We start from the raw sequence: 20374 nt of genomic DNA, 5'->3' as shown, positions 1-20374 counted from the left end.
TCCTTAAACTAATAAATTTTTCAACACTGGGTCGAATAAAGGAGCTCTGGTGGCATGCCGAGGAGAAATGTTATAGACATTTTTGTGCCTTACAGCATGAAGCATGAAATGTCAATAATCTAAGGGATCCAAAGTCCCTAAACATGTTGTTCCTACTCCTAGAGGAACAAGGTCAGCAAACCACAGCACTGAATATCAGTTCTCCACCTGAAAACACTCAAAAACAAGCTAATTCTGGATCATGTCAACTGCTCCACTGAGCATCTGCGCTGAATGTCAACTGCTCCACTGTGTACCTGCGCTGAATGTCAACTGCAAAGAAGGCTACCTGCGCTGGGCGAGTTTGGCCAAGTGGCACAGTCATTCCTCAAGGTGTCAATGCCCAGGAAGCTTCCAAAATGACACTTGGATCAGGGAATTCGCCTTGTGATGAGTAAGAGGGTCTAGATCTCCAAGTGGAAGCAAGAACCTCCAAGTGGACTCAAGAACTGAAGAATAACTGAAGTGGGAGAGGACACTAGTCAGCTTCATGCCAGCTATAAGCTGACTCATCCTTTCTCCAAAACTCCTATATATAGAGCTCTCTCATGAGGTCTATGGGGGCTGGAATCTTGTGAATGTAAGGAAGTGCTGTTGGTTTGAGCATAGAACTATTGGGTGATTTGCTTGAAGGAGGTGAAGAGGAGATTTCTTTCTGTTGGGAGGTGATGCTGGATTGGGCCTTTTATGGTTGTATTACCTCCTGAACTTTACTTCTTCCATTAATAAAGCATTTGAGGTTCTTCTATATGCATGTGTCTCAATAGTGTATTGTTATGCTTGTGTATTTGATTTATTCTAATCCTTGAATCAATTATGAATGTATGTTTCTTGTAGTTTCCCTCTCTTGCCATTTTGCAGAATCTTGGTATAGCTGGGCCAGTGAAAGAGCAAGGAGTTGGGAGCAAGCAGCAAAGAGAGAAGATTGGATCAATCATTAGCGGAAGACAACGGTTAGTGGATTTCTTTCTCCCCTCTCTTACATCTCATAAAGAAGTAATCTTGAATAGCTTTGCTTTGATTGTTGCTGAGGTACTATCACCCTTAGAGTGGGATAGGGTCATTCCGTATTGGATACTTTTCCCAACAACAAATTGGCAACTCCACTGGGGATCGTATCTTGTTGGTTGTTTGTGTTTTTGCTATTCATTTCATAAACACAGGGAGTACCGAATCGAACTGCATTTGAATCTTTCAAATGCAAAGTAGAGGGCAGCTACTCTAGCTCAATTGCTGGACAAGTTTATGATTTGAAGAGCTGATCCACAAGGACTCTAAATAGCTCTTAGTGATATCTTTTCATCCTCCTTTTCATCCCTTAGTGTGTACTTGACTGATAGCTTCTGATTTGGCCAAAAACTATGAATTTTTGAGCAATCTGTGACCCGGAAACTGAGAAAAACGAAAGTTTGTCTCTTCAGTGCAGGTGCTGTGAAGGCAGTCTGCATTTCAGCGCAGTTCCCGAAGGGGCTACCTGCGCTGAAGGTCAAACTGCCAGTGTACTACCTGCGCTGAACCAGTTTTGCCTAGTGCTACTGGGGTTCCCTCCTGTTTATTTCCCTGTTTTCACTCTTGTTTTTTGCAGCCTGTTACCAGTCAATGTACCTATCTGAAACCAACTTTCCTTGCCACTATTCCGCCTCGGTTGTATAAAGAAACTGTGTTTGTTCTTTGTGTATTTCTTATATCATTTGCAGTTTCCCATAACGAAAAGTGAACTAGTCTTGTTGTGGCCTCTTAGATCTAGACCTGTGATAAGTGTCGTTTGATCTTAAGAGTTAGTTTGTTTGCTGTTCATAGCTGATTGAGCTTTTTCTTTTGTCATATGGTTTGAATTCATACATTTCTAGTGTCGAAACAAGTAAATCTTAAGGTGTATTTTGATTATTGGACAAGCTTGTTTGCTTTCGCTTGAAATTGAATTCGAAATTATACAACAGCTTTCTTTTTGTATTACACCAACATTAAGAAAGAGAAAAGAAATCCCTGCATTGTGCATGTGCATTTTGGCAGCTTGCATGTTGATTTAGGAAAAAGTGCATTAGTGTGTGCTCTTTGATCTGTGTGAAAAGATGTTGTCTTTCTTTTCCCTCAGTAGTTAAGATTTTCAAAGTTGAAAGATTGAAAAGCTTGCTTATCATCTTAGACTGCATTTAGGAGTGTTACTATACATCTCGTGGTGATCCATAAAGGCAAACTGCTAAACAAGATCAACCTTAAAATAAATTGAATTTACATAACAACGCATTGAAACATAACGCAAACACATAGAGGTCTAAGCTAGAGACGTGTTCCGGCGTCGTTAAACGTGATATCTTAGCGTTGAGTGGTTGGGTGATTCCTCCACGGTGAAGCGATAAGTATCAATACGGACTTGTGCTCCCACGTACCGTCGCGTATATATTGGAAGACCCCTATAGGAACAAAGCCTTTATCCATAGGAAACCGTGTCGGCCGCCCTACTGATCGCAATGCAGTGAACACAGCATTCACGAAGATCGACCACTCGTACCGTAAAACATATTCTGTGGTTTTGCGAAAGGTTTGGCACACCCTCTGCCTAGATCTCCAGAGCAGTTTCTTTTGGCCTTTTTCAAACTCTATAACTGAAAAAGTCCATCCGAGCATTTGTCACTTCGGGCTCGTTAAAACATCGAAGGAGACTAGAGTCATCTCTAGATTTTTCTCGACTCTTAAAAAGTGAAAAAGCAAGTTGTGTCTAAAGCGTCGTTATAAAATTTATTTTAAACGGAACATAATCACCTCCTATTCCTGCGTTGATCTGTAGGTTGAGAACATGGAACGCCCCAACCAAGGAATTCCACATGATGGAAATCCTAGTCCTTTCTCCTCTTGGGGAGAAGTTGGTGCGCCCCACATGGCCACATTGTCGCTTCCAGGATTGACAATTGGCCTGACAATTTGGCTATTCTCAACCAATGTAGTTCAGAACACCATGGTTCCTGAACAGTCGAGTCAACAGTTAGATGAGTCTAGAGCTACCCACCAGCCTTCTACTTCCTATAATTCTTCGTCCAATCCTTCATCTTCGCAAGGTAGAGCCGGCAAAATCCAAGCTCCCATGGAGAAGAAGGAGAAGAAGAAGAGAGAGAAGAAGAAGAAGGAGCCTAAGGCGACTGGGGGCAAGCAAAAGACATCTGACAAAAATCCACACACAGCACAGACCGGGCCTAAATCGCCATGTGTCATATGTAGAGGAGACCACTTCCATAGAGATTGTCCCTGTATTCCCCGGATACTAAGGGACTGGTCCCCTCGTTTGCACAGTTCGGGAGCATCAACCTCTGATAGCCATGTTGAATGCTTACCGTCAACCAGCGAAAGTGAAGGTTCAAGACAAAGAGGGGGAGCAAGATTCCCCTGCAGACTGTGTGAAGGCGATCACGCTATCCACCGTTGTCCCTTCTTAGACGAAGCGAAGAGAGTTTTGGAAGATCGTCCGGTTTCACCGTTGAGACTTCCTCCTGGATACAAAAAACTCGTGCCAAGTCCTTCGTTGGTTGAAAATACAGCTGGCCCGCTCAAGTGGTCAGCTGAAGTGTCAGTCATTGGAAATGAACCTACTGAATCCAGACCGGACGAAATTCCAAAGGTCGATACGACAGTTGACCCGGTTCTCCCTTCAGAGGTTTCATCCTCAAATGACACCGTCACTGAAGATTCATCTTCAAACGACACCCTCACTGAAGAGAATAAGGATGACACCATCCAGATTCTTTTCATCAACACCGACTCTGATGAGCATCAGGGCAATGCGCCCATTCCTTTATCGCAGGAAGGAACATCGTCAGGGTCATATCCGGCCGTGTATTCGGTCCCACCACCAAGCAACCTGGTTGTGTCCTTTGATTGGAACCAACTAGGCAGACCCCGGTTGCCAGCCAGTATACCATTCAGAATCATAGTCCAAATTTATAGAATGGTAATGGCTGGCACTATCATTGATGAAGGGGCATCTGTGAGTATCCTTTCCTCTATTGCTTGGAAAGCACTGGGTTCCCCGGAGCTTTTACCTGAGATAAGAAATCTCTCGGGTTTTGATAAAGGAACCAGTCGACCATTAGGGATCCTCCCCAATGTGCCTGTTACATTGAAGGGGAAGACCGTTCAAATGAACGTGATGGTCATTCAAGGACCCTTGGATTATAACCTACTCCTTGGACGAGACTATATATATTGCATGGGAGCTATAGTCTCCTCACTCTTTAGAGTAATGTGTTTTCCACACGAAGGAAGAATGGTCAAGCTCGTAGACCAACTTTCATTTCCGGGATCACGCATCACAAATAATCACATACCAACCCTCAATGGTCTATTCACTCAAGAAATGTCTCCACCCCCAGTCCTCCTTCCCGATGAGTGCGAGTGATTCGGAAAGATGGGACTGGAACCCAGGGGGCATGCATCCTGGTCTGCTTCGGGCAGAGAAAACCTTGGGTATAAGATAGAATTTCCGCGGGAGAATATGACTAGTCCGTACCCCGTCCGTGGTTGGAAGAGGGGTTGTTCTAGAATAGGATTCTTTTGTCAAAGTTACGTGTTTGACAACAGTCATTCACCCTTGTCTATTTCGGTAGACATTGCCGAGGAAGTGTTCAGTTTGAAAGATTAACAGAACAATCTTTGGGTAACCTGAAAGAGGTAAGCCTCACCCTTTAAAACAAATGTTTTGACGGATAAGTAGGGGCAGCCTTGAAATTCTACTTTATACCTGGGGGCATGCAAACCTTTTGGAGTGCAAGCTAAGAGCGGTTATTTATCTGTTTTTGGGATTAGCCGTTTCCGAACTTGCATAAAGAAAGGATGAGAGGGAGCAAAGCTTAGTGAAGATGAAGCTCTATAAAAAATAGAGATCTCACAGGAGACATTTCTTATCTTATGACTGGTATAATCGAGCAGTTTTACCGCGGAATTTATGCTCGTTAAAAAATAGAAAAGCGAGATCCGAGCAGTTTTAGCACATAGTTCATGCTCGTTAAAAAATAAACATAAGATTGAGCATTCAAGCTCATTAAAAAATGAACATACCCCGGTAAATAATCATTGTGATCGTAAATTTATTAGCCATAAAAAGCCTTGGTCGTGTTTGCACCTGCCACCTCCATTCCATTTGGCCAATCGTTCACCTCTATATGATTTTTTACCCATTTTGAGGAACAGCTGCGAAGAGTGATTTCACCTAGCCATCCTTGTGACACTGCCGTGATTGGAAAATTCCAACCTATACCTGGAATCTGCTGCTATCCCTGTTTATCACTCGTTCCTCAAAAGACGAGTCTTCTTTGAGCTCTTTTCATCTGACTCGTAAAATATGAAAAGTTTGCCGAGTTTTGGCCTTCCAACTCGTTAAAGTGACCGGAAGATCTATCCCTCCTCTAGATTTTAATCTTTTTGGACCTGAGGGATTATTACACAAAAAGGTCGAGCGCTTGTTTTATTCGGCTCGTTAAAGTTATCGAAAACTCATCCCTTCTGTATTGTTTTATACTTTTTCAGACTTAAGGGATTAGATGACGAAAAAGGAATTTTGGAGTTAACTTTCTGTACCTTTTCAGACTCTCTAAAAATGAAAAGGACTGAGTTTTCCTTGTCGTTAGACTCGTTAAAATGATTAAATAGCGACAAACTTGTCTTTAGACGAGAACGAGTTTCCCTATCGCTAGGCTCGTTAAAACATAGCGATGGGCTTGCCCGAAGGGCAGGTTATAGAACAAGCATATGTTATCCTCCTCAAGCTTTACAAAAATAAAGAGGTACTGGTCAGAAATGACTGGGGAAAAATTGGGAGAACCTCAAAGCTTTAATGGTAGCAAGTCACTCTTGAACATGACACTTTTCCTCCGTATCACATCGGGTTGGGTTGTTTCATTCACCGGTCTCATCACCATGGTCTTCGCCAAACCATCCACATTTGGGGTAATGCTACCGATCCATCGCATCAGTGTCGTTATATGTTCAAGAGATGTTGTTCAGAAAGAGTCAACCGTGTCCCATCCACTGCCATACATTATCTTTCATCCACCCATGATCGTCACCCTGAACCATATTTCACAGAGTGTTTTCACCTCCACTAAAATCATTAGCTCTGTTCCGTGTCACTGATGTGGGATTCATTAAGGCCCTCCTTTGACGGATCGCTTGTTGTCGACTTCAGCTCATTATCCAAGAAGTTGATCTAGGAACACCCCCCTCAGTACTTTGAAGCTTGCATGCCTCAATGGCAAGTTTCTCACTTCCGGCGACAGGTATACATCAATGACCTTCGACCAGAAGATTTTGCGTGGTGTTCGACGCCAAGTCCTTTATTCACACTACGTGAATTATACTGCAGTACCTTGAGGGTCATTATCATTATCGGTGATTCCTCTCGCGCTTGTTAACGGTTTACATTATTGACCGGTAATCAAGCGATGTCTTTCCATGTTCGACTTCATCCATCCCCGAACTGTGATCTAGTTTGAAGACCACGGATCTAGTTTCATCCATCCGGGCTGCGATATATATTCAGGATATAAAGACATTTGACATGTACATCATTGCAGCAGATGATCATCCTACTCAAAGGATGATAATTTCAGCAGAGAATTATCAGTCTACCATCAAACGATCGTCTGTTATATGTACCAAAATGAATTTATAAAGCTGAGCATGGGGATGCCCGCCTCAGCTAGATCATGAAAGCAGAATGAAAAATAATGTATTGTATTGTATTTTATTACAGGTCACCTCTCAGCGATTGAATGAACTTCGGATCCTCCTGATAAAGCATTTCACCCGATAAACGACCTCATACTTTAGGGGGCAACTGTTATAGACATTTTTGTGCCTTACAGCATGAAGCATGAAATGTCAATAATCTAAGGGATCCAAAGTCCCTAAACATGTTGTTCCTACCCCTAGAGGAACAAGGTCAGCAAACCACAGCACTGAATATCAGTTCTCCACCTGAAAACACTCAAAAACAAGCTAATTCTGGATCATGTCAACTGCTCCACTGAGCATCTGCGTTGAATGTCAACTGCTCCACTGTGTACCTGCGCTGAATGTCAACTACAAAGAAGGCTACCTGCGCTGGGCGAGTTTGGCCAAGTGGCACAGTCATTCCTCAAGGTGTCAATGCCCAGGAAGCTTCCAAAATGACACTTGGATCAGGGAATTCGCCTTGTGATGAGTAAGAGGGTCTAGATCTCCAAGTGGAAGCAAGAACCTCCAAGTGGACTCAAGAACTGAAGAATAACTGAAGTGGGAGAGGACACTAGTCAGCTTCATGCCAGCTATAAGCTGACTCATCCTTTCTCCAAAAATCCTATATATAGAGCTCTCTCATGAGGTCTATGGGGGCTGGAATCTTGTGAATGTAAGGAAGTGCTGTTGGTTTGAGCATAGAACTATTGGGTGATTTGCTTGAAGGAGGTGAAGAGGAGATTTCTTTCTGCTGGGAGGTGATGCTGGATTGGGCCTTTTATGGTTGTATTACCTCCTGAACTTTACTTCTTCCATTAATAAAGCATTTGAGGTTCTTCTATATGCATGTGTCTCAATAGTGTATTGTTATGCTTGTCTATTTGATTTATTCTAATCCTTGAATCAATTATGAATGTATGTTTCTTGTAGTTTCCCTCTCTTGCCATTTTGCAGAATCTTGGTATAGCTGGGCCAGTGAAAGAGCAAGGAGTTGGGAGCAAGCCGCAAAGAGAGAAGATTGGATCAATCATTAGCGGAAGACAACGGTTAGTGGATCTCTTTCTCCCCTCTCTTACATCTCATAAAGAAGTAATCTCGAATAGCTTTGCTTTGATTGTTGCTGAGGTACTATCACCCTTAGAGTGGGATAGGGTCATTCCGTATTGGATACTTTTCCCAACAACAAGAAATCCCTGCATTTGGAAGTATTTGGGCCTGGGGCGATCTCAAAATGGCTAAGGAAACCATCATTTCCATTATACCTCGGCGGGCACGGGCGCCACACACAAAACATTAAAAATGGCCCTTTTATTATGAACAGGCGGAATGCCTTTAAAACATGAATTTCATCAAAATTTGGGGCTAGGCGGACACTGTGCAAAATACTAAATCCTGGCCGTCGGATCTGGCACGGGCCGATCCAATGACTAGCGCTAAATTGGCGATCGGCGGATCGGGGGATCCGAAACCATAATGCCTCCGATGAGCGATGAACCCTGCGGACCTGAAATGCATTATAGGCTCCCTTTTGATTTAGATCAGGTCCAGCCCATCGGCGAACCCAACTCGGCGGATTTTAATAAAAATGATAAGCGGACCCGAAACCCATTCGAACTGCTCTTTATAACTTTTCGACTCCGGCCCGTCGGAGCCTTTCCATTTCGCTATACAAGGGGCCATTTGCGGAGCCAAAAAATATATATGTCGTGCCTTATTATTATTTCGGCTCCGGCCAGTCGGAGCAATATATGGGGCAATGCGATCAAAAACGGGCCGTTGATCTGAGGGCCCAAATGGACGGCGGAGATTAAGTTAGCATTTCGCTATCGGCGGGGTCATGGGGTTGCCACATAGAAACGTCGAAACCCATCGGACCCGAAATGCCTTTATGCCGCGCTATATTACTTTTCGGCTCTGCTGGTCGGAGCCATATGGGAGTGATGCGATTAAATATGGGCCGTTGATCTCTGGGCCTGAATGGGCGGCTGAGATTAAATCAGCATTTTGCGTCGGAGGAGAGCATGGGGCATGACTTCATTTTTGTTGCTATCGCCGAAATGGGGGTTGCGACTTAATACGGGCCGTCGGATCCGAGTCTTGATCAGACGGTCGCGATATGTATAATGCGATAAAGGGGAGATATGATAAAGGGGGCCTCCGATAGCGATATCGCATCGGAGGAGAGGGAAATGGTGTTATATATATATGCAGCCAACACTGTTACCACCTCCGACAGCGATATCACGTCGGAGGGAGGGGATTCGGATTGGAGGAGGGTTTAGGCCTATAAAAAGGGGTTCATGCCTTGGGAAAGGTAAAACAAGGCCGAAAGATGGATTTTTATACATATGAAGGGAAACTGTGCAAAGGAATGAGTCCTTATGCATTTGGGAGATGGTTAGAGGGGGTATTGAGGGCTCTTGCTAAGTTTCAGATAAACTTATCAATTCCCGAGGATGTATATAGTTATCTTTCAACCAGGGGGAGGGGATAAGTATATAGGGGAGTAATATACATAGTTTTAGTAGGGGAAGGGGAAATAGATAGGGAGCTACATAGTAAAGTTAGTAGTTAACATGAAAAGTGATAAGAAAGCGCTAAGTATGTGAATCTTAGGCTATTAAGAGGGAAAATGACTCATAGAAGCAGTATGGACCTTCCTTGAGTGAAGCAGATTGTCACCAAGGCAAATGATATGGAGAATGATGAAACTAAGAGGTATCAAGTAGATCTTGACCTGTTTGGGGGAAGTTAGTGAGTGATTTGGGGAAAGAGGAAAAAGGGGAGTTAGACATGCCTCGCTTGAAGTCCTCCAACTGAAAAACTGCCTCAAACCAAAAATGAATTGCTTACCAAAAATTGGAACACATCAGTGGCATTTAGACTAGCACACTTTCATGGACAGTTCTTTGGCCATCTGTAGCAAATATGGAGCATTGCAGCATGCATTGTACGACATATTTAGCATGTAAAAATGTCGATCATGAAAGATGATTAACTTGCTGCAGCAAGAGGCTAACAGTGGTTCCACTTGGGGATGGCGTTTCCTTGTGAAAAGCCAAGAACAACAGGTCAGACTTCCTTGTATTCAATTGTTGCTGTGCTCTGCAAAATTCCCTTGGCTGGCTGCCTTATTGATCCTACCTACCTACCTACCCTAACCAGCACTTACTTTGCTGTTAGGTGAAGTGAAATAACCAATGCAGCCATTTAAGCAAAATAGACATCAGTGAGCTTTGTTGCTTGTACTTGCCGGTGATAAAAACTGAGATCTTGCAATCTGATGTGGCTTTGTTAATATTTGAGAAGATCAGGAAGCTATTGACCTCCTTTGCTGTGTTTAAACACTCTAAAAAATTGTCCTGCATCATATATATACAATTGCTAGGCTGAAATAAAGGACTCTACAAAGGTTCAAGATCGCTACCATGCCTTGGAGTTGGGAGATCATCAACATTTTGATATTGAGGCACACAACCTGCTAATGGAGAAGAGCACTGATCTCTTTCATTATTCTTTCTGCCAGTAGATGGGTCATTCAAAACTTGCAAAGGTGCTTGAACTTTATTACATACAGGCTCATTTGGAACCTGACTGATCTGCGCAGGATACTCCTCTTCTTCTTCAAATACCTGAGATGGCTGAAAACAAAGCGGCAGGGAAGGGAGTCAATTTATTTGCTCAGGTGCTGCTATCGAGTCTTCCTCAATCTGATATTCGATGGCTCTTCGGGGCTGAAAAACTAGAGGTGATGCATCTGGAACAATATTTTGATCATCTTCTAGGCAGTCAATAACATGACTTGCTGACAAATGTTTATTAATTGCATGATAGTTCTCCTTAATAAATTGAAAAGATTCAAAACAGAAAGGTAAAGTTCCTTCGCTGATATCAAAATTTTCTGCGCTTTCCTCCTTTACTTCATAGCTGAACTGGGCAAGCTGATCATTACATTCAAGCTGCTGAGCCTGAACTTTGCTTCCTGCCAAAATAGGATCTGATTCCTCTGCAAGGCTGATTTGGTCGTTAGGCTCATAATCATCATCATACAGATCATATTTGGGCAGACAGTTGAAATCAGAGAAGCTATTATATTCACACAGTATATTAGGAGACTCCTCCTTCACATATGGCTCTATGAATATGTCATCTGATTTGTGGTAGGTTTGTTCGTGAATGTCACTACTTTCCTCTTGCACAACAGATGTGTCCTCGCGCTCTAAACTTTCTACTTTCATTGTGATCAACTGCATCATTTCTTCTGACTTTTGTAACACACTATGAAGTCTTTCTTCTTGCTCTGCCTTGCGCTGTTTTTCCCTCCTCTTTAGATTCGCCTCCACGTCCACGGCTATGTCCTGCATTTGTTTCAAAGTGGACGGGCATCTTTCTCTCAAACGGAATTCCATCTCTGGGTCAAAAGCTCTAGGATATTGCAATAGAGCTAAATCAGGGGAGGTCTTATATTCGAAGGCATAGAAAGATAAACTTGATTGAATCGATCAGAAAATTGCTGAACAGATTCATTTGAACGCCTTTCTATCTGATTATTTTCTTCGATGAGTGAGAGGAAATTGATTTTAATCATCCATCTATCAAGGAAGAGCTTGGAACACTGCTGAAGATTAGAGATGTTGGCCTCAGGCAATGCTTTAAACCAATTCCTAACTTCACCTTGCAAAGAAAGGGAAAACAGTCTAAGACTAATATCTTCCTCTTCCACTTCAAAGATATTAAGATAATCTTCAAAATCCTGGATATGTTTCTGGGCAGTAATACCATTCTCTCCATCAAGTCTAGGGAGATACTCAGGATGATTTGCAAGCAGAGGATTAAGCACAGGAGGCAAAATGAGAGGCTTATATCTATCAAGAACTTTACGAGACACAGGAGTATATACAGGAACTGTAAGACTGGGCTCTATTTTTGGTTCCTCCTTGGCTATATGATGATGTTCAACAACATTTGAAGACTACTGCTCTAATGTGCAAGGAGGATTTTCAACAACCTTTTCCAAAGGAAAATCATAAAAATCTGATATAGAATCGTCTTTAAAATACAATATACACAGCAAAACTTTATGGAGAAAAAACATGACCTCTTGGATAGTAATACAGGTCAAAATCCTGATCTGCTCATATATCTCTTTTGGGTTCATTTCTCCAGTGGAGTCTTTATTCTGAGTGGAGTCGCCAGGTGGATGAATTAACCTTGAAGTGCATGATCTCTGTCCACCGTCACAGATCAGAGCTAAACATGAGAAGCTTTGAAGAAAAGGGACACTTTCTCCAGAAAACAAGGCAAACTGATCAAAATTGGGGGTATACAGTAATAAACAAATGATTTCAGGTCCCCAGTAGAGTCGCCATTATGTTATCACTCAGGTTGTTCCCTTTGACTCCTAAGGGAATACGGCCAAGGTAACCACAAACCAATCTTTGGACTGCAGGTCCTAGCCTACCTACAATCAGAGAGGGCTCTCTCTTTAGGATTTAGCGTTGTTTAAGGGATGATTTTAGGCTAGATATGATGCACATGGGTTTTGTTTGAGTTTGGTGGGATGGAGGATTCTTTCAAGTAGAGTTGGCATACAAAGTGTAAGAAGTTCAAACCATTGGGCATGGAGTCAATGAATGTGAACTGAAGGGTGCGTTTTCCTTGGCAGAAGAGGGGAATATGGAGCAGGATAGCTACGCATGGCACAATGATTTAATGCTGGAACAAGGATGAAATGGAGGTTAGGGGATGAGAGGCAATTAAGGATCTCTCATCCAGCCAAAGAGGGAAAGTGGATGAAGACTATATAGGAGCAATGAAGGATTCCTAAACAGCATTCAGAAATGAGAAATAGATTAAACATAATCAATTAAGTATGCATATTTATCACTAATTCAGAGGAAAACATAGAAAAGTTACAAGAATTGAGCACAGAGAGCATGAAAGCCAACTCTGAACTATTCCTTCTTCCTGCAACTTAGATTATGATATACAGATGATACAGATACATATAAACTGATAAACAGAGGGAGGAAATACTTATTGAACCATGAGCAAGCACATGAATTCCACATCAAGCTCTTCAACCATTGAAAGCACAACCAGCCAGTTCAGATGCAAATATTCCAGCAATCTTTGATTACAGAAGTTCTTAAGCTTATAGCGCAAGTCTGGAATGAGAAATACAACCAACCAACCCTTTACACTATATATAGGGTGGTATTTATAGAGAAAATATCTAAAAATATGTACAAACAACAGATCTGAGGGCAAATCTGGAGAAATGAATGATTGTAACCTAACATTTATTGGAATGAATGAAAAAATATCTATCTAATCAGCTGCGCAGGGACAACAGCCTCAAGAATGAATTAATATGGTCCTTTGGAGCTCTGCGCTGGCAATTTTCCATAACTGCGCCTTGGGAACTTGCAGCGCTGCTCTCAGGTGTCTTTATACACTGTTCTGGCAATAACTGGGCTTTAAACACTTGAATTGCCTCTTTAGGCGGTTCTGTTACTGCAAAGTGGCTTTAATGCTTGCTTTAATGCTCATAACTGTGATCTGGTGGGCTTTGATGGCTCTGAGCTGCTTTATTGACTTTGATGGGGGCCTCTTTAATGTTCTGCTGCTTTTAGGATGCTGATATTTTGAACTGATACTCTATAACTGTCAAATCGCCCCATTCTACTCTTTGAATGCAAAATAACTGCTGTAAGTGCTTTCCGTGGCCCCTAGAATGCTATCGGCGCATGGCCGATCAAAAATGGTCCTTAAACTGATAAATTTTGCAACACTGGGTCGAATAAAGGAGCTCTGGTGGCATGCCGAGGAGAAATCCCTGCATTTGGAAGTATTTGGGCCTGGAGCGATCTCAAAATGGCTAAGGAAACCATCATTTCCTTTATACCTGGGCGGGCACGGGCGCCGCACACAAAACATTAAAAATGGCCCTTTTATTATGAACAGGCGAAATGCCTTTAAAACATGAATTTCATCAAAATTTGGGGCTAGGCGGACACTGTGAAAAATACTAAATCCTGGCCGTCAGATCCGGTGCGGGCCGATCCAACGACTGGCGCTAAATCGGCGATCGACGGATCCCAAACCATAATGCCTCCAATGAGCGATGAACCCCGCGGACCCGAAATGCATTATAGGCTCCCTTTTGATTTAGATCGGGTCCGGCCCATCGGTAAACCCAACTCGGCGGATTTTAATAAAAATGATAAGCGGACCCGAAACCCATTCAAACTGCTCTTTATAACTTTTCGGGTCTGGCCCGTCGGAGCCTTTCCATTTCGCTGCACAAGGGGCCATTTACGGACCTGAAAAATATATATGTCATGCCTTATTATTATTTCGGCTCCGGCCAGTCGGAGCAATATATGGGGCAATGCGATCAAAAACGGGCCGTTGATCTGAGGGCCCAAATGGACGGCGGAGATTAAGTCGGCATTTCACTATCGGCGGGGTCATGGGGTTGCCACATAGAAATGCCGAAACCCATCGGACCCGAAATGCCTTTATGCCGCGCTATATTACTTTTAGACTCCGTTGGTTGGAGCCATATGGGAGTGATGCGATTAAATATGGGTCGTTGATCTCTGGGCCTGAATGGGCGGCTGAGATTAAATCAGCGTTTCGCGTCGGAGGAGAGCATGGGGCGTGACTTCATTTTTATTGCGATCGCTGAAATGGGGGTTGCGACTTAATACGGGCCGCCGGATCTGAGGCTTGATCGGACGACCGCGATATGTATTGTTAACACCCAGGTTGTTCCCTATGACTCCCAAGGGAATACGGCCGGGGTAACCACTAACCAATCTTTGGATCACAGTTTCTAGCGAAACTGTGATCAGAGAGGGCTCTCTCTTTATGATTTGTCTCTGTTATGATGGTGTTTTTAGGCTAGCTATTATGCTCAGGTTTTGGTTTATGTTTTGGTTGAAGGATTTCTTTCAGGTCTTATGATATAGTGTTTAGATAGTGAAATACCATTGGGCAATGGAGTCTGGAGTTGTGAAATGATTTGATACGCTGGATTGGTGGTGTTCAAACTGCAGGGCCTATTGTGTATTTTAGACAAACAAAATTAGCTTAAATGGTGATGTATGTCAATCAACAGAAAGCAATTAAGAATTTTCTATTAAGTTGGTGAGGTGAAGGTGAACACACTGCACAGGAGCAAAACTTGAATTCCTGTGACAAAGGCCACTGTGAAAGGTGTATTCTGAAAGTGCAGCAATTAAGAATTACACTTATCTAGATTACAGCTGAAGAAAACATTCATAAACAACACAGATTGAACTCAGGGTACTCAGTGAATAAATCCTGAAAGTTATTCTTTTTCCTTGTTGCTTAGTATTGAAAATCAGATAACATATATGGATTTTAACAAAACAACTAATTGACAGAGAGAGTTACAGAGACTTATTGTATGTTGAAATACACAGGAATCCAGCAGTTATCAACAGACACCAGAACGCATTCAACACTTCAGAAATCCGAGAAATTCCATCACTTTCTTTATTAAACTTCTGAAAGGATTACAGCATAAGAATTTCTTTAGGAGAAATCAACAACAACCCTTGCAAGCTCAGGCGAAGGGGACTTTATAGCAATGCTTATATAAAATATCTCAGGTATTGAGTCATCTGAGAGAGAAAATATCTTCATAAATGCGTACAGAAAGTAGGAAAAGAAGTTATTGCAACTTTGAATGCAGCATAAATGCTCTTTATGTCTGTCAGAGGGTAATTTGACCTTTGGAGGTCATTGAGTCGGTTGAGCCGTTTTGCTTTAACGCTAAATAATGCGTCTTTATTTCTTGCTGCGCTGTATTTTCTCGGCCCTGCCACCTGTAGTCTTCTATTTCTGCTTTGTTGGCCGATCCATCTGCTGAGTTGGCTCAGCTTTAATCCGCCGTGCATGCTGATTTTGTTAAACTTTGCTTTGCATGACAATTGATATTTTTAAGAAACAAAATTGTTAAGTGAATCCCTGTTTACAAAATATTCTGTATTGCGTTTGTCCACCATTCTTGTGTAGGGAGTTGATGCCTGAGAATAGCATCCATTGTCTCCTCTGCCTCTGTGTACTTGAAGAAATTGGGAGCCACCCCAAACAGGTGATTGATCTCATTCATTATAAAAAACAGATTCTCGACTCTGTTGTAAAGAGATTGTCCTGTGGCTAGCCCTGTTTCCTCTGAGGTGCTGGGCTTATCACTGATCTGGCTAGTGGCAAATGTATTGACCCTTTTAGCATACTGGTCATGTGTGAACAATCTCCCTGCGCTGTTCAGTAAGCCAGGGAGTCCTCTGCTTTCTAACACTTGAAACTTTTCTAAAAAATTGTTCACCTCAGTCTTCATATCCTGGGTTCTTCTCTCCAAGGTCTGCACAAAGTTTCTCAGTGTGAGAACCCTTTTGACCATTTGGATAGTGTCAGTTCTGTTTGTAATTCCCATGGTAGCTAACTGAGAACTTGTTCTGTGGTTAAGTACATTGATCATTCTAGTGGCCACTTTAGGCATATTGCTCAATTGAGCTCTTGATCTGTGAATCTCCCTCTGTGCCTTTGGGATGAGCTCTAGTTGCTCATGGATAGTTTCAATATATGGCCACTGCTCATTGATAGATTGACCAATGTTAGCCCATAGCACTATTTTCAGTTCGGCCACCACTTTATCTAACTTGAGCTCATTCTCTAGCTCTTTTATTTTGTTTTTGAGGGCTTTCACCTCCCTGTCCTTCTCTGCCACAGTTTGTTTGGATTTATCATATCTATCATTGATTTTAGCCAAAGATTCTTTGGCTGAATTGAGCTCCAACATTTGAGCTTCCAGGACTTGGATTTCGTTCTTCAGCTTTTGCATATCTAGGCTTTGGGCCTGCTCTGTAGTTGTTGGCGCTGCTGAAGTAGATGTTGCTGTTTGTTCGGTCTGTTGAGGAGGAGGGGCAGTGATAGGAGCAGTTTCCTCAAGATTGATGATCTGAGGAGGAGGCTGAGAAGTCTGCCCTTCTTCTCTTTGTTTCAGAGATGCCTGTAATGCTGCCTTTGCAGCCTCTGATTCTCCCAACTTCTCTTGTGCTTGAACCAGCTGTTTATAAATGGAGATCAACAAATCTGTGGTGTCCTTCTCATGCCTTTGTTGGGCTACCTCATCTGTCTGAGGGTGAATGGTAGCTGGGATCTTGATTTTCTTTCTCATGGCAGCCATGTCAGCATCCCTTAACTTCAAGATTTCCTGTATCCCTGAAATATCTTTGGGATCATGCCCAATTTCAATGATTATGTCTTCCAGGGACCTTATTCTGTTGTCCTTTGCCTGGGATGATGCCTTCTCCAATTCCAGTTGAGAGGCTGTGGCATTGAGGCTGCTCTTTAGCTTATAATTTTCCAATGTTTCATCTGCTAATGAGGCATACACCATCTCACCAGTTTGTTTGTGCAGTTCAATTTTGTCCATTGGGTGTATGTCTTTGGCCATGACCTCCAGGTTGGTCCTGAGGTAATCTGAGGCGGATTGGGGCTGCAGTGCTGTGGGCAAAAAATGGCTCATAATCATTTTTCCTTCACCTACATCAAAGGCAGACATAAGTCTCTGCTGATTAGTAGGAGCCATGTTTAGCAGATGATTGTACAGCTGTATTTTGATAGGCTCATTCCTCCTTTTGATGTCTATGAATTGTTGTTTGATGCTTACTTGTCCTTATTTTTGCTGGCTGGAGGAGCTGACCTCCCCTCCCATAGTCCTGTCCTGTTCCTGCTGGAAGGAACTTGCTGAAGCTTCTCTGCTGGGTGGGCCCATGCCCAATGCATGTCTTATTGCTATGTCCTCCTCTGAAAAATCATTTAATCTTTGTCTCTTTTCTCCCTGGTTGATAGATGAAGTGAGGGGAGTTTCTCTATCCCTTTTTCTGCTTAAGTCCTCCTTTTGAGGAGTTTGGAGGACCGAGGCATCGGTGGTGACTTCTGGCCTAGGAGGCACTATGTTCTGAGCCTGTTGCTCAATGGAAGTTGGAGTATCAATTACTCTCTCCTGCTGTAAGGGCTGTTGTCTGTCATGTTGCCCTTCTTCTTGCTGCAGATCTTGTTGCTGTTGTTGCTCTGCCTGCTGCTGCTCTTCTTTATCTGTCTGCTCTTGAGTCACTGGAGGTGACTGCTCCTTCTCTTGATGTGTCTGCTCTATCTCCATTTCCTTTTCTTTGCCTCTGCTGGATATATTCTCAGTGGCCTTGGTAGTTTGCTGCTTGGCAGTTGAGGAGGATTCAGCTGCTCCCGTTTGTGTGCTTGGAAGTGTGAATACCTGTGAATAAAGCTCAAGGTCAGCCAACTTCTTTAGATTCCTTAGTGCCCTCTTGTTCAGCTCTTCTTGTGACAAGGGCTCTTCTAAGGTCCCTCTCCTCCATTTGTCTTGGTTTGCATATTTTTCAATGTGAGGGATGCTATGGTGATCATAGGCAGATAACTTATATTTGAGCCTCCTCATGGATATGAAATGATTAGGGTCATAGGGTACCCATATGAAACTGGTTTGCAGGCCAAGGGCCTCAAGCATTCTCTCTGCTTCCCTCCATCCTTGCTCCCTCTCATTATAGATAAAATGGCCAAGTTGGCTTTTGACCTTTAACTGTGCCTTTTTGCCTTTTCCTGAAAAATGAAGCACATCAACTCTGCCAAATTGCCTAAAGTACTCTAGGGCAAATAGACTCATAGGCACATACTTGGGTAATTTGAAAGGAGGTAGATCACACCCATATATCCTGATGACAGTGTGGTTTTGGTAGAAGTACCAATCCCCAATGCTATAAGCTTTGGACAGCTGAAGAATTCTCTGCATGTCATCAGTGAGTCTCGGAGGAGGTGAGCTCATCAGCATTGCCATAGTTGGATGGATGAACAGATCCATGAATTCACAGTAAGTGTATGGAGACTCAGGTCTAATGTGGAAGACAGATGACCAGTAGACCACTGATCTGGGATTGCCTTGGGCATCCATTCTTTTGATTGAAAAGTGAAACTTCTCATGTTGATGGTACAAGATCAAATGGTAAATGTAGGAGGTGTATCTGAACATCCTATCTCTCCTTAAATTCATCAATTGCTCATGAATCTTGTCTGATATGTAGGTGGCGTAGTCATAGCAGATTGCTGACTTGCCAGGAGCAAACATAAGCATCATTACCAGCACAGTTGCATCAATATGCTCAATTGAACTATATCCCAAGATGGGAGAAATCATATCTGCAAGGTCTCTGCCCAGCTCATTGAGGTATACATGAAGAATTGGAGGGCCCATCACAATGTTAGTTTTGATGTATAATTGATTAAATTTGACAATTTGAGCATCTGTGAGTTTATCCCCTTGTTTTATCAGGTTTACCAGTGATAAAGGAACCAACTTCTTCTGAGGGTTGAAGCAAAGCATGTCTCTGATAGCTTGAGGGGTAACATAGAAAAGTACTGAACCAGATGGGTCAACAACAGCTCTCTGAGAAACATCATATTGTTCAGCACAGAGGTGGATTAGTTCAGGGAACTGGTTGACCTGAGGGAGCTTAAAAATAGGGAGGAAAGAGTCCCATAAGCCCAATATATCTGTCCCATTTTCATGCTTGGCTTTCAACTCATTCAACAGATGAATGTGGAACTTGCTGCTCATAAGCTTCTCTTCTGTAATTTGGTAATCCATATCTGCCAAGGTTTGCCATTTCAAGTTCTTTTGAGGGGCATTCAGAGGTTGAACATTTAGTACTATAGGTGTCTCCATTGCACGGGAGGATTTTGAATCAAGTGCAAAGTGATTTTGATTGAGCAGGACAGTACAGAGGAATGCCTCTGTACCAGGGAGGTGAGATTATCAGGAACAGAGAGTGGTTCTAGGAAATAGCAGTTGAAATACTATTTATAGTGCAACTAGGACCAATGTTTGGCCTTTCCTTGTCTCTCTCAGTGGTTAAATTTGGTTTGAATGAGTCTGCCGCGATTGCGCAGACAGAACTTAGTTTTTCAATAAAATGTAGGTAAAACAAGGCTTGGCTAGTAGTTTTCGAGGTGGTAGTTGAAAATTAGAGGCTCTGTAGAGGAATTCACCGGTGAATTTATAAGTTTTACCGTCTTTTAAGCTTTTTGAGTGATTTATAGAGAATTCCAGGCGTACAGAGGATAAATGATGAAAAATACCTGGTAAAACAGCGAGCAGAGGTTGTGTGAGCAGGCAGGATTGGTGCTCTGGAGGTCTCCTGGTTGATTTAGCAGGTTGGTGGTAAGTCGGACGTGAACAGCATGCAGCAGAGAGAATAAAAATGAGCGAAAAGAACGTAAAAACATGTTTTTCGGCCATAATATAGACTTTTTGACAATTTGGCACCTTTTCTGTGATGACGTCAGCATGACGTCATTGGTGGGGTCAGGGCCGGCTGACGTCATAGGTGAGGTGGCGGGCTCTGATTGGTCCACGGGGATGGTGAAGTGGCATGCCAGGTCGGCAGGTGGTCGGGCGCAAGGGTTGACGTGGAGGTGACGTAGCATAGGCGGAAAAAGCCGAAACCGGAAACAGCCAGCGGTTTCATATCGCACCGCTTATGGTACGGGGGGGAATCTGTCAGACGTACCTCCGACGAGC

Source organism: Pinus tabuliformis, chromosome 2_2, assembly GCF_031772625.1.
Source record: "Pinus tabuliformis cultivar Carrire ecotype Pingquan chromosome 2_2, CPIR1, whole genome shotgun sequence".
NCBI lineage: Eukaryota > Viridiplantae > Streptophyta > Pinopsida > Pinales > Pinaceae > Pinus > Pinus tabuliformis.
The sequence above is the reverse complement of the archived record's forward strand: the minus strand, read 5'-3'. Positions refer to the sequence as shown.